Raw genomic sequence first — 11,894 nt, 5'->3', positions numbered from 1 at the left:
GCGTTCCATCATACCTTCGACTTCTCTAAGTGAGCCAGGTGGGGGGAGGCACGGGGGCTTCAAGGACGGGACCAGCTCCATGAGAGGAACACCAGCTCCCGGGGAGCAGCTCAGAAATCATCACTGTGGGAGGCATTTTTATAAATATTTTTACATCACAATTTAACTTCAGAATAGTTTTAAATTTGCAGGAAATCTGTGATAAGAATACAGAGAATTCCCAGGTACCCAGGCCCATTCCCCCATTATTATTACTAACATCTTAAATTAGTACAATGCATTGGTCACAATTAAAGAACCGATATTGCTATTACTCTTAACGAAGGTCCAGGCTTTATTCGGTTTCCCTTAGTGTTCGACACACTCCCCTTTTTCTTTGCCAGGATCCCACCCAAGATGCCACATCCCATTTAGTCATCGTGTCTCCTGAACCTCCTCTTGGCTTGACTGTGATGATTTCTCAGACTTTTTTGATGACCTTGACCATTCTGAGGGGTACTGACCAAGTATTTTGTAAACTGTCTCTTGACTTGGATTCCTTTGGTGTTTTTTCAGGATTACGGGTTTTGGGGTTTCGGAAGACACAGAGATAAAGTGCCCTTCCCGTCACACGGCATCAGGGGCACACACAGGACCAGGACAACGTAGCTGATGTCGACCTGGACTGCCTGCTGAGGCCGGTTTGTCACCTCTGTCCAGTGAAGTCATCCTTTCCCATTTCCTCCGCATTGTCCCCTTCGGGGGATAATGCCCAGAGCCACACTCCGTGTGTGTGGGGTTGAGGGAGAAGGACCAAGGCCGATTAATGTGAAGTCTTCCCACACAGATTTGTCTAGCCTTTCCAACTTACTGACTCAATCACTGATTCACCTCAGGATGACCCCTGGCTACGTATCTCACGTGTTGGGTTATAACCCGAGGCTGCTTCATTGCTTTTGTTGCCCCAGTTCTCTCAGCTCTGGTGACTGGAAGCTCTTCCAGTCGGCTCGTGTGCCCCTCAGCTACGTCCCCATCAACGTGTGTGTGTGTGTGCATGTGTGTGTGCATTTGTGCATGGGCTCCTCATCCGTATTTACCTCCCAAGTCCTGGAACTGGTCATTTCCCCAGGGGGCCCTGGGGCCTCTGCTGGACAGTGATGTTAGAAACTCAATCTAAGAGAGTGGAGAGGCTGTGCCCAGATTAAAATTGGGCTGAACTGTCAGTTTAAGAGACTTGACAAACCATGCAGGCCACGGCCAAGGGTGCGGCGGACAGCAGGCCCTCGTGGGTCGCAGAGGCTGAGAGCGAGGGCTGGGCACAATCCCCAGCAAGGCAGGAAGTGCTGCAGCTCTGTTCGAGCACCGACCTCTCTAAACTTGGTTCCTCCACTGAACACGGGGACACTACTCTCAGAGTTCCGGTGCGGTTGTTAGAATTAAGCACGAGAGCCTTTTAAAGTGCTTTGAAAGAGGACCTGGTACATAATAGGCACTTAATGAATTTTAGGTTTTTAATTTTAAAAAAAGACAGCATTGGACGCTGACCTCTGATACGGTGACTGGGTCCACCCACTCTACAGAGAAGCCCTTTTAGAAGTCATCGCTTTGTGACCGGGCAGGGGTCGTGGCACCCTAACTGGGCTCTACTGTGTCCTCTTTCAGTGGCTCTGTCCTGCTGTCTCAGGTATCTTCTCTCACCAGAGCACTCGGTTGTCACCCACGCCCCAAAGCTCTCCGAGACCTGCCACCAACCCACAGCAGTAGCTGCACGTCTCACTGTGTCCCCCCAGGCAGCAGGTGTTTGACAACGACCAGGCCACTTGCAACCTCCCTAACGCCCGAGGCCCACCCCTCTTCCCTGTCTCGGCGTGACACGCCCCACCCATTTGGAGCACCTTTGAAGAGTCTGTCTGCACAACGGCCACTGTTACTCAGGCTGCTCACACGCCCACTCCCGGACTTCACGTGAGACCTGCCTTCCTCCCTCGGGGGTCTGGGGCTCAGTATAGCTCAAGTTCCATAATTCTCTCCTCCAACTCCAGGTCTCAGATCCTCTCCCTTGGGGACAAGGTCCCCAACTCCTCCCATCATAACCGCGATAGGTCCCAGTAAAATACTCCTCAAAAATACCTTCTTCTGTGTGCTAGTTCCAGATGGATCTTCTCAGTGCTCACGTGGTTTCCCAGGTACCGGGAGGCCAGGGATGGCGTGCCCTGAGAAGGGATGCTCATGGAAACAGGAAGCTCCACCCTAATTCAGTAACTTTGTACTGTGGCATGTGCCTTAACATTGTAATTTTTAATTAATCCATCACCAAGAAATTGGTCATCTTGAGGAAATTAATAAAGGCAAATTTGGGGATCAGCGAGGCTTAGGCTCAAAGCCTGGCATTCGTCGGATCAGCCAGGCAGTTCTTCTTTGGAGGCACATTGTGACCAAGCAGCCCGTTACCACCATGGCCACACTCTCATTAAATTAATAATTAAATAATAACTAACCAGTTCCAGCAGGGACTAGGGTCTTTTTTTTTCCATAAAAGTGAAAAGAGACATTTAAGATTTCAAAGGGTTGATTCAATCAACTCCTGAGTAAGAACTGCTTCAACAAGTATTAAATAATGGGTTTAATTTTTAAATTCTTCCTCTCAAATGTTTTTCTATTAGAAAATAAGGGAAAATTTGTTCAATGCTAATTTGTCCTCAATGCTGACTGACTCCCTTATAACAGTTGAAAATATCAAGAATAAAAACGAACCAACACTGTTTATACTTACAAAGAAATGTACCCAGAGAAGTAAAAAATATTTTATCAATTTTTTCACTATTCTACCTACAACCTGATAGAAGGAATTGTGAGATCAACTTTCCATTTTGCTTAAAGAAGAGAAACAGGCCCCGATCATTTGCTACAACATCAATTTTAAGTGCACTGATTTTTCATTAGTGTATAAAACATGTTCAAGTTCTGCTTTCTTTTTAAAAAACAGTTGTTTAAATACAGAAAGGTTAACACAAACTGCTCCCACTGACCAAACGTCTCGTAATGCTACCACAACACGTTTACACCCGGTAAAGAGTAGTTTCAAGTCAGCGTTCAAGGGACAGTGGTGGGGAATGTAAAGAGAATTGAGAATTTTAAATTATTAAGGAACTTTACCAAAATGATTATTTTATAGGTTTTATAGTAGATAAAATAAAGAGAGTGTTTCAACAACCATTCGATACTTTTTCCCTAAATTTAGGAAGAGATCAGTTTCTCTTTACGACCTAGGTGTTACCTTACAATTAAGTGACCACAGTGATGACAACAATTTCACATTTCACCTCTCACTTAGTCCAAAATAGCCTTTCACTTTTTCATAAGCCACACAGGCAATGATGACTGCAGGAAGCACTTTCATGACGTTTGGGGTGAGACCCCTGAAAAATCCGCTTTTTCCTTCTTTGTTATATATATCTTGAATGAGGTGAATCATAGAAGTTGTTTCTTTACGCTCCAGTGCTGTAAATTTAAAAAATCATCATGATTCAGTATTTTATCTTTTTTTAAGATTTTACTTATTTGTTTTTAGAGAAGGGGAGGAAGGGAGAAAGAGAGGGGGAAAAACTTCAATGTGCGGTTGCCTCTCACACGCCCCTTACTGGGAACCTGGCCCACAATCCAGGCATGTGCCCTGACTGGGAATCGAACCAGCGACCCATTGGTTTGCAGGCCAGCACTCAATCCACTGAGCTACACCAGCCAAGCCAATATTCTACCTTTATATATTAAGACAGTCCAGTGACTACTGAGAATTTGCAGGGCTGAAATTCCTTCACAACACTCCTCTCCCTGCCTGTAGAACTGTCTGGTGTGGGCCAGTACCATAGTCACTGGACACATGTGGTTATTTAAATCCGAATTTATTAAAATTAAGTAAAAAAGCTCAGTTTCTGAGTGGCAGGAGCAACACCTCAGGTGCCTGATAGCCACGTAGGCCCTGTGGCTACTGCGCTAAACAGCACAGATAGAAAATCTCCCTATCCTTGCAGGAAGTTCGAATGAACAGCACTTGAAAGTCTTTAATAAGAGCCTTGAAGGAGCACTGGGAAGTGGGTGTGACATTTATTTTGAAAGGGGGATGGATATAGGATGGGATGGACAGAGAGATTCCCCACCTGGATTGCAATAGAAATTAAACCCGAAAATCTTCCCAAAAGGAAGTGGGGAAGAGAATGTAAATGAATATCGTTTAGGACATGAGTTACTCAGGAAGATAATTGTAGGATTATGTGATAGGTGTTTTTTTCTTCTTGAAAAGTGAAAAGGGTATTTTCTTCAAATCTAAACTCCTGACATTTCACTTGAGAGGAAATAAGCAGATGCCCTCCCTCCCGTTGCTTATCTCCTTGCCAAGGGGACAGGAAAATGAAACAAGGCGTTCGAGTCACACGTGTCTGAGTTCCTGAGGCGGAACGTGACGAGGCGAGCGCCTGCTCCTTCCGAGTCAGGGCTGCGTCGGGCTGAGCAAAGCAGACCCTTCCTCCCGCTCCGCCTGGCACTTCCTCACTGCAAACTCTGGGGAAGGACCGGCCGCGGCGACAGGAGGAAGGTGGAGAGCCCTACACAGAACTGCGAAGAGTCCTTCCAAAGGCTCTCCGGTAAAACAGCAGCTTCAAGATCATGCTTCAAAAACCAGAAGGTGAACTTTTAAGTTAGCAGTTCTACGGGTTTCCTCATTTTGAAGTCATTTCATTTCTCCTTTAACTTTTCACTTAGTTTGTATTGAGTCATTAAGAATGATTTTATTAATTATTTATCAGCTCTTTAAACTTTGTGCTTCGTCTGCACACAGCGCCCACCTTGAGCCTGCATGCGTGTTCTAATGAGGTTCAGAGGGAAGCTGGCTATCTGACCACTGGTGTGAGACAGCGTGCTGCAGCCCAGCAGAACCATGAGCCCGGGGTCCACAGAGTTGGTTGCGTAGTGTTCCAGCCAATAATTTTTCAAAAGCTGGAAGAGAAGAAAGCAATAAACATCCTTTAACAGCTACGCAAGTCTGAGTAGAAAAAATTCATCGCTCACACAACTTCAGTAAACATTACCGAGTAGCTCTTCATTCGGGAATTATATTGTTTTCGCTGATGCGCCCTTGTTCCGTCCCCCAGAAACCTGACCAGTCAGCAGTGTTGTGTCCGCTTTACAAATGCTATAGGTGAGGAAACTCGTTCAGAGAGACTAAGTTATCAGGTCGCAGAGCCGGTGAGTGGGAATCGAGCTTGGTTGCTTGACTTCAAAAACTGTTCTTCCCAAACTCTTCACAAGCGAGCCTTCCTGCCTCTGGTACAGAGAAGGCTGTGCCTGCTGTGCCGTCGGGGACAGTGTGTTTGCAAATAAATGTCCTGTGTCTGTGTGGCTCTGTTTATTTGGGGCCTTGTTTGCTTTGTTTTATTTCATGGTTTGGTTTGTAATGACATTGAAAGACCCCGGCAAAACCCTGGACAGCCTCAGGGGGCCTCAGAGAACAGCGCAGAGGAGACCGCGAATCTCCACTAGGGGAACAAAACCACACTGTCTCAACTCTTATGAAAGATTCACCTTTCCGAATTTGCTTTTCCTTGAATGAAAGTAGCTAGAAGGGATTTTCACAACACTATGTTTAAAATATCACTAATTGCTTTCAGAAATGTTCACTTATTACACTGCACACTGGGCCAGTTTACTACGAAATGTATAATTTGATGCTTTTGAAAAATTAAATTTCAAAAAGCCTTTGCTCAGTGTGCATTTAGTACAGCCATGCCACATGAAGAGAGAAATGTGTGATATCACTCGGGCATGAAAGCAAAAGGTACTGAAGTGCAGAAATAAAAGAACAAAGGGAGGCTAACATTAAATAGGAGCAATGAAATTATTTTAATAAGGTCACAGAAGAAAACAAAAAGGAAAAGAAATACATTATAATGCTCAATACCTTAAACTCCTACCAAAAAAATAAGCATATCTCTCAAGTGCTAAATGAAACTGGCCATCTGTCCTCACCCTGGTCCCATTTGCCAAAAACGCCACTGAGCCTCTGCCCAGACAGCTGTCCCTCCTGCACTTATAATGAATGGAAGTTGCACTGGTACAGCACACGCTGTCACCGGGCTCTGATGACCAAATGGCACGTTGTTAAGGTGGCCTACCTGAAAGGGATGCATGGCCGTAAAAACAAAACGGCCGGCCCAGAGGGGCATAACCTGGAGTCCTGCCTGTTCAGCCCCACACTGTCAGGGTAGCCGCCCCGCCCCCATCCTGCCTGTCCCCGCAAGCCCCCCACCACTCCTCCCCCCAATTCTCATTTTCCAGATGGTGCAATGACACCTGCTTTCCCCATCTTAACTGTCCACCAGGCTGTCCTAAGGAGTTACCAGACCTGAATCCCAGGCCTCTCCGCAGAGTAAGTAACTCAGAAGATGTTGAGATGTAACCCAAGAATCTCATTTTTTATCGATCCCCGTACAGATAATTCTGTTAAGATCCAGAGTTAAGAACCACTATTTTATCAGCATTTTGGTCTATAATTACTATTGCCCAAAACTTACACATACACACACACACACAACACCAAACAAAACATATTATTATTAGAATACCAGACAACTAACATATAAATGAAAAGCCAAATAAAACCTGTCTTGGTCAGACACTATTTCATGAAAAGTCATTTATACCGAGTTTTTCAGAATAAAAACTATGAGTTTTATTTTCGAGTCTAACACATGCTGTCACACCAGGAGAATAAACTCACCTCATAAACAGTTAGATCTATGCCTGCGTAAGGTATAATCCCCAACACGTTAGCGACGTAACCTCTGAAAAAGGTTCTAACACCTTCTTGTTTCAGAAGCTTCTTGCCACAGTCAATAATTCCTGAATACTGCCCGGTTGTGCCTAAAGCCAGTCTGGTCTTTATAACCTAAATGTGAGAGGATATAATAAAAATACACCGATCAGCCTACAACCTGGCAAATCATATTATATTGCAATGAGATTTAATACGACTCGGGCCCACTCACTGCCCAGGAAGGAGCGGCATAGGGGCCAAGCGGGCCACGGCGACTGCAGTGAGCTGCCCTGGTCAGCATTCCTGAGCTCTATGTAATTCTTCTGCTGGCACCTCACTCCTTGCCCTCCTGACTCCGTTCATTTAAGTTAAGGGGCCCTACATAGTAGACTGGAGAAATAACTCTCCAAAGCAGCCAAGGTATTTTTTCAAGTATCAGCTCCGTCTTGATGGGGCACACCTTGCGTCCTGACGAAGCCCCCTCTGAGCAGTCAGGGGCATTCCTCTGGTTTCCGATCTGCGCTGCTGGCCCCACACTCCGGAAAAGCCCGTTCTGAAAGTGCGGTGCCCTCCAGCACGGTGCCCTCTCTCCCCGCTCACCACCTCTGAAGGTCTGCCTTAATGGGGGGGGGGGGTCTGTTTCTTAAAAGTTATCATTTGAATTAAAGGCATTACTTTAGTTGAAATTGTATAAAAATACATACCTCTATGGGGTAAATACAGGTCTGAGCAGTTACGCCAGCCAATGAACCAGATATAAACCTCTCAATAACTCCTATTTTACCAGCGTCAAAGGTAAGCCACTTCTTATACTGCATAAATAAAAGTGGAGGGATGTACAATGTTACTGAAATGGAATATACATTGTTTCTAAGTTTAGAACACTAATTAGTACTATAAAGCTATTTTTAAAGGTATTCCAGACACCTGATATTGGTATCTGGTAGAATACCTGATTTTAATTTGTATGCAATAAGATAACACACACCTTTTCCCTCTTTTCTGCAGAGTAAGTTGGTGACATGAAACCACATAAGCACACTCTGAGTGCAGTTCTCGTTCGTAACAGCCACCCAGATGACACAAAGTGGCAGAGTGACATCTTTTACCTCTTTTCAACCCCACACCTTCCACAAGAAAGGCACTTAGTATTTTTCGGCTACTTGGATAATCAGGAATCGGAACGTAAAAGGCTCTTTTTGTTATGGGGAACGGCAGTTTACCATGGTCAGCTCAGGACACGGGGAGGTTACTGCAAAAGCACGTGCGGAAATAAGGAAAACAGAAATATCAGTGTAAAGGTCAGGCCTCACGGAAACTAAAGGCAGTCCAGTCTCACAGCATCGAAACTGGAAACTCATTTGGAACCCAAGACGAAGTTAGCAGAGCAGATTACCTTGCCCCTCCTTATCTGCCTCTCCCAGTGGTGGCTGAGTGGTACAACTCAGCCCCTCTCTAAGAACTACCTCTCAGGTCCCCACACCAGCGGCTTCCCATCAGCAAGTGTGACGGGCGGGGTTAGTGTGGCAGACACCGCTGTCTGCTCCCCATGCCCATGACCATCTTCTCCTTTTTAGTAACGGACCCGCCTGGGCTGTCAACTGCATTTCCCTCTTCTCCACTGCAGCCAGGCTGGGGGCTAAGTGACTCACTTTGGCCAAAGAGATGTGAGGGAAGTTGGCTATGCAAATTCTGAAACATCTCCTTAAAGACGCTTCGCCTCCTCTTTCCTCCACCTGGGAAATGGCAGGTGGGGTGACCTTTGAAGCCTGATTCTGAAGACACTGTTAGCCTTGGCCCTGCCTCTGTCGTATTTTAGCTTCTGTATTTTGGCATCCCTTTGTTACAACAGCTTAGAATGAACCCTAACGAGGACAGAAATGAGTTACCGGATGTGGGGTGCTGTCATAACTGAAACCTAAAAGGCGTGGCCCTGGCTCTTCTGTTAGCAGGACACAGACCGGGCAGTGTAAGGAGGCGGGGATCCATCTGAGGCTCGGTGGGAATGCTTGATAGCACTGCCCCCCGGGGGTCGCTGGGAAGGCAGACCACGTGCTTTCTGAGACTGAAGTCCCAGGGAAGCGGACTGTAACTCGCAGCATGCCGTCAGTGATGCCCACTCTTTGCTGCTGTTAGCAAGATCGATGAGACAGGAGCGAGGCATCTCTTTGCCTTTCGGCCCGCAGGGCCTTCTCCAAAGCCAGTCTGCAGCAGAGGTGGAAGGGAACAGGGTTTGGCTGTCGAGAAATGTGGGCTTCTAGGCTGGAAAAGCTACCTGCTTCTGTGTCGCACAGAAGGAAGGAGGGCCGTCCTAAAGAGCAGGCCTATGTGCAAAATTCAGATTAAGGCTGTCGTCATCTGATCTCAGCCTATGGCTTCAGGTGACATCAGTGTAGCCTCCTACGAAAACGAGACAGAAAGGAAGTGACCGAGCGCAGGAGCTAGAAAACCAAGTATCAGAAGAGAGACCTTTTGATGTGGTTGCTTCACGTGATACTGACTGGAAGCAAAAAGACAGGAAGTATAAGAAGTTTTGGGGGGAAAGGGTACTGCGGGAGATCCATAAGCACAGTCTGCTCAACCCTGTGTCACTGATCTCCGAAGCAGGCCCCCGACCTTAGCAAGCAGGGAGCCGGCCACAGCAGGCATTCCCGGTGCCCTGTCAGCACCTGCACAGCTCCGGGCACTCGCACCCACAGAACGCAGCTGGAGCTCACATCTCTCTGCATCTCAGCCCTGGGGCCTCCCCCAGAGCTCAGAGCCAGGCCAGCCCAGAGGACGAAAACCCGAGATGCGCAGAGGGCTCGTGGACTCTGACGTGATGCTAATAACTTACACTACGTGAAAATATACACACAGCTCATCTCAAAGTGCACTATTTAAGAAAAACTAAAATCCTAAATCAGATTAACAAATGTTGAATAAAACAAAGTGCTCAAAAGAAAACCTATATTGGAATGTTTTGTGAGGGCCTCTTGCACTATGACACTGAAATTTAAAGAACTACTAATTCTCATCCGTTATGATAATATACTGTAATCCACAGAATATCCCTTATAAACAAAAGCAGTATGAGAATGAAAAATAATCCAATGAGAAACAACAAAGTCATTTATATTTAAATTGACACCTATCGTTGGCGAACACTCGTTTTCTCTCTCGTGACAGTCCGAATGTTTTAACATTGAATTTCAAGTCTGATCTTTGTTCTAAATTCCACAGACAATAGCGTTTTACCTGTTCATAGGCCCCAATCTTGACAGCCGTCTCAGGTGCAATTTTAAAAACATTTGCACCGTTTCCTCGCCAAAGGGAAAGAATTCCTCCTTCTTTTACCATCTGCTCAAACCCGCCAATGAATCTCATTTTTCTTGACCCTGAACTATGAACCTAGAAAAAACAGAGAAGAAAGATATTCCTGAACTAACTGACACAGCCGTGCCTTCTCTCCTGGGGCCCCGAGAGCCAGAGAACCTGCAGGCATCCCACTCTGACGACGGTGACAGCCATCAGTGCACTGTCAGGAAGCTCCAGAACAAAGCAGGCGTGAACCCAGGACCGAACTCCCCCAGACTCCTTGTGTCCCCCATGTGTCCCCCACGTGTCCCCCAACACAAACATTGGCTATCGCTTTGAAGAAACGGCATTGTAATACAACTAATGAAGAGGCTCGGAGTAAAGAGGCTGCAGAATTGGCCAGGAAAATGGAAGAAGACAAAGAAAAATGCCAGGAACAGATCGCCAAGAGGCGGGTGCTGCCCCCTTTGACAGCTCCCATCCCTAAATCCGAGTCAGTCAAAAGTAAACTTTTCCAGGTTCTTAGACAATAATACCAGACATCAATTTAAAAAACTATTCATAACCCATTACCAAATGTCACAATGTTAGAAAAAACCCAAAAGACAATAAAACACCAAAGTATGTAAATTTAACTTCAAACTTAAATTCACTAGATGGTGTAGTACTCACTTTTGTATCTTTGCATAAAAAGTATTCAGCAAATATTAAATTTAATTATTTAACAGATTAAACCATGCACTATTTTATAACTACTGTTAATAATCCACTACTCAGTAAAATAAAAGGTAATGAGACAATACTACCTCTAATGAGATATTAATAATACATTCTAAGTAACTTATTTTCCAATTTTTAGAAATTATTGAATTATTCAGAAACTATTCCAATTTAAGAAATATCCTTAGTACTTAAATAGTAGAGTAGAACCATTCTATTATGCAGGTGTCAGAGACTAGAAGTAACTAATAAATTAGATTAATGGTGTCCTATCCTTCTTTAATAGACTTAGTTACATTTCTAAAAAACTTCTAGTAGAGTGGTTCTGTTATTTCAAATAAAAATGAATTCAAATAGCATAGAAGCATCTTTAAGAAAATTAAGAAACCCCTTAATATTGAAAATATTGTAAGATAATTTACTTTTTCAGAAAAATATACAACTTTAATGACTGCTATGAAATGTGCCAAAACACTTCTTTTGAATATTACCAAGGCTTTTTCAACCCACTTGAAAGCATACGGGCCAGTGAACGTGTGAGCCAACTACCTGCATCATGAGTTTCAAGCGGTCGAAAGGCGCCGTGCACGTCCGGGAAACCGCACCAGCTATTCCTCCCGCCACCAAACGCCGCCACCAGTCTCCAGAACGCTTCTCCTGCTCAGTGAAGTCGTCTGGAATAGCTATGCTCTCCCCTATGTCAATGATCTGACACAGTGTAAAAACAGAAGTAGGCAACAGAGAAAGTGCTTGATAAATTAAGAGGATAATTTTTTACAACACCAAAACCACAAGATTTTTTTTCATATCTCATCTCCTGTTAATGGAGATCGACTATGTTCTTCACACTTGTGCTAGACCACATGATGTTTAGGAATGCATTCAGATACAGGTTTAATGTAAAATCAATTCCCACTGATGAAAGAAATTGAAGAAGACACAAATGAATAGTAACACATGCTGTGTTCATGGACTAGAAGAAGTAATATTGTTAGAATGTCCCTACTACCCAAAGCCATCTACAGATTCAATACAATCCCCATCAAAATTCCAATAGCATTTTTCACAGAAATGGAAAAGAAATCCTAAA

At 44.8% G+C, this 11,894-nt stretch overlaps 1 long non-coding RNA gene across 1 annotated transcript; it reads right to left on the bottom strand.

Moving 5' to 3' along the window:
- Window positions 1-7,495: 7,495 nt before the first annotated feature.
- On the bottom strand, window positions 7,496-11,402 carry LOC118990066 (uncharacterized). Its single transcript, XR_005067164.1, has 3 exons — window positions 11,354-11,402; window positions 10,025-10,177; window positions 7,496-7,599 (listed from the first exon to the last, which is right to left on the bottom strand). It is a non-coding gene; the product is annotated as an uncharacterized LOC118990066 (long non-coding RNA).
- Between the last annotated feature and the right edge of the window lie 492 nt (window positions 11,403-11,894).

Source organism: Sturnira hondurensis, unplaced genomic scaffold (genome assembly GCF_014824575.4).
Source record: "Sturnira hondurensis isolate 20B ecotype Veracruz unplaced genomic scaffold, ASM1482457v3 Scaffold0006799, whole genome shotgun sequence".
Classification (NCBI taxonomy): domain Eukaryota; kingdom Metazoa; phylum Chordata; class Mammalia; order Chiroptera; family Phyllostomidae; genus Sturnira; species Sturnira hondurensis.
Note: the sequence above shows the minus strand (reverse complement) of the source record. Positions and strands in the feature narration are given on the sequence as shown.